This window comes from Pavona decussata, unplaced genomic scaffold (genome assembly GCF_977016875.1).
Source record: "Pavona decussata unplaced genomic scaffold, jaPavDecu1.1 SCAFFOLD_32, whole genome shotgun sequence".
NCBI lineage: Eukaryota > Metazoa > Cnidaria > Anthozoa > Scleractinia > Agariciidae > Pavona > Pavona decussata.
The window spans coordinates 1710218-1713963 of NW_028145455.1; positions in this window are offsets into that span (position 1 = coordinate 1710218).

Here is a 3746-nt window from a genome sequence, read left to right on the forward strand (position 1 = left end):
GGGGAAGTATCACGCCAATTTGATGTCATTTTAAAACCAAAAACTGTTTGTCTGTCAACAGAAACAAATAACAACAACAACAACAACAACAACCAGGTGATCTGGTGACGTAATTTGGAGGACTGGGGAGAGAAATTTTAATGCCGTATCCCACAAACGCGCGCGGCCTTCAGTGTTGTTTTCGAAGTTTATCATGGCGGAGTTTCACTCAGTTTCATTTGAACGTCTACTCACCTCGCTTGACCAGCTTTTGGTGTACATCGTTAAGTGTACCTGTAGTTTCTTGTAATAAATAGTCCACGGGTGTCACAATTTTGGCAATCCTTGGCAGTGCATACAGTTGAAGTTCTTCATCCGTAAGAAGTTTACACAATTCTTTAACACGAACGTTCCTAGAGTATGGGTTTTTTTCATCGTTAAGGAATTTTTCTGCACATTCCTTGGCAGTAATACGAATTCGAGTCGTCACCAAAGAGTCTGGTTTATGCGATGGATTCAAGCGGAAGTGTTCATTTAAATTTTTCTTGTTCACGTAAAACTTGTCGCAGTTTTTATGAGGGCAGTGCAAGCGTACTAGGGCCGTCTCCGAATTGCAAGAGTTTTCCTTTGCTCGGAAAGCCATTTAAATGCCAAAGTACGAAACAAAACGACCTGACCGGGGTTGAATTGCCAAAAAAAAAAAAGACAAACAAACCAACAAGCAACATAAATTTAAAGTCCTGAGTCACGGCAACACTGCCGACCGGCCGGCGTCTCAAAAGCCCGCCAAAACTGTGACACCCGCGTCTTCATCGAGTTCAGAATTCGAACATGGCAAGCTAATTATAAGAACATTTAACAGATACCAGAATGGATCAAGACATTCTTTAGCAAATATCAATTTTAATAGTGACACAAAAGTAAATTAACACAGTTTAAAGTAATATTGGAAACCAAGTTATTCAAATAAATCTTTCAGATTCATGCTCACGGTTCAATCCGTCCTCAATCGCTTATCGCATCAGATGTCATTCTCCAATGACTCGAAGCTTTCAAGGCTTTACCTCCCAATTTCCTTCAGTAATTGCATTAGTCAAACATAGAGGATTATTCTGCATGCATTCTACATGTCATGTGTATCGTGCCAGGTGAGTTAACGTTCAAATGAGACCGACCTCACAAGGCTACAGGCCGCCATGTTAAAATTCGAAAACAACACTGAAGGCCGCGCGCGTTTGTGGGATACGGCATTAAAATTTCTCTCCCCAGTCCCCCGAGTTACGTCACCAGATCACCTGGAAATATGATTGTCTTGTTTTGTTATAAATTATCACCCCAGTGCAATAAAAGTGTCGATAAGGCTTTTGGGCAGAGACAGGGTAGGTAGAATGGATTGAAACTTGAAAAATGTTAGGCTCGAGCAGATAATTAGTTATACCCTTCAAGGATTGAGAGAATTTTTTCCTCTCGTTGTTTTAGAATTATTTTGTAGCTAGGTGAAGGTTTTCTCTCGCCATTTTTAACAAAAGAGGTAAAAAACTCCACGACACTTCCCCCAAACCAAACAACTTTTCAGCTTTCAGAATGAATGTTTCTATGTCTGGTCAAACAAAATAGTACAACAAAGGAGGATTAACATGTGTTTATGTCAACTTTTATTAGTTCAATTCTGACAATGCTATCTCCTACATTTTACAAAATGAAAAACGTTTTTTTAATTACCATTTCCGTCAACAATACTGATACCCATTTAAAAATACTGGCATTAATTTAACCTACAAATGTTTACTGCTTCCTAAGAAGAAACGTTTACAATCTCGTTTATTTTACGTGTCTGTATGGACCTAAACTTCTATCCCGAGTTGTAAATGAGATTAACTATACCAAACTGCGGTCTATTTAAGTCTCAAAATATGTTGTTGTCCCTTAGATCAGATGATTTTTTGCAAAGACTTACGACTTCTTTTTGTAAAAAAAATTATTAAATGAAGAAGGTCTTAGGTTCGACTCCTGATAGGAGCACTCGGGATTTCTTTTTCCGAGTTTGCCTGTGTCATTACTGAATAATACGTCATTCTCAATTATTACTGTAAATGGTTTTAAGGCAAAAGAAACATTATTTCCTCAATTTTAATGTGAATCTTGATGAAAGCGATCGAAATTCTCCAATCACTACAACCAAAGCGAGGATCAAAATGCACCAATCACCATCAGCCATGGTGCTACTTAATTATATTGATAAACAGCCAGTCGACAGCATCGCCTGATTAAGACCAGCAGAAAAGCCAGGTCAAAACGTCGCGATTCAGACCTTTGTGGCACAATCGTGAGGTGACCAACGATTAATTTTAGCTATCATTTTAAACGGCGGAGACTAATAATAACAATAATTATGTTTATTATTTCTAATGCGCAAATTAACATGTAAATATGATCAAATGCGCAGTACAATGGAGATAAAAACTCGATTGATAAAAAATGAGTAAAATGAGTAAAATCCAACAAGACTGCCTACTGATATGACTTAATAACTATAAATATCAATTAAAACTGTGTCGTAACATGACATCAAATCACTAAGTTACAAGAATAACCTTATATGAATAAAACCTTAACAACTATCAGGCTTCCCTGAAAAGGTTAAGTAGACTTTTAAAACTCTAAGGCACAGTTATTTAAACAGTCTAATATGAGCCCTGGCCTGAGACAATCATTGGGCCTCCAAATCTGTTTATAAGTGTTTTTTTTTTTCAGTAGATAAATATTTTTATAGTCTGGGATGCAAGCCTTCTTGTTACAGTCGGCAGTAGACAATTTTTAGATATGATTGATGGCAAAATTAAAATTACTTAGAACGCGCGTGGATTTGTTTAACACCGTCTAAACTGTCTTTTAACAACTTACCCTTAAAGTTCTTCTCACCGCAAATGTTTACAGGTAGCTTGTTCCAAGACTAACACCTTTTTATGACAAACAATGTAAACCTTATGTAACGAGCTGCCATATGGGTTTTAACGGTGGTTTCATTTTCCCAATGCTACCCATAGAAGTAACTCAAGGTCACTTACTTCTTATTAGAAAGGCGGGGAAATTTCGATCGGAAATTTCATTTGAGAAAGAGCTGATTCCAGTCGAAGTTGCCTTTCCTTAGAACCCGCTATTTTGGATGGGCAAAAAAAAAAAAAAAAAAAAGAGGCCTGCAGCTGGCATAAAACTGGGGAACGAAGATGGAACACGTATTTTCATTCAGACTGGCCTATCCAGGAACACGGGAATGCCTTTTTAGAACACACTAAGACGGTGTGTTCCATTTACCTACCAAGAAAAATTTCCCGGAACTTTTTATAGACAATGGCAAGGAACCTCCTTTTTATGACTGCTTAACAATGCTGTCTCTGAATGAGCCTAAGACGACCAACAACTGGCTATGGTTTAAAATAAGGTTGCGTTTCCGTGCAACTTACTTTAGTTAAAGCTTTAATTTGTTTGAGAGGTTTTTCAATTGAATGTCTTAAGAAACGACCCCCACTATAAAAGGGTAGCTCCTCCCACCTTTGTCACACAGTCACGTACCGCTTCAACGTCACATTAGGGATGACGGACATAGTGAGCAAGTAGGAATTAAACATTGTGGAATCGGTATTTCAAGAGATAAGCTAAACGTGACCTAAGCTGTTAAAAGAATATTTTGGTTAAATCATATTGTAATTGAGCCCTAAAAACAAATTAACAGATCCCTAGCTTTATTCACTAGACAAATACGCATA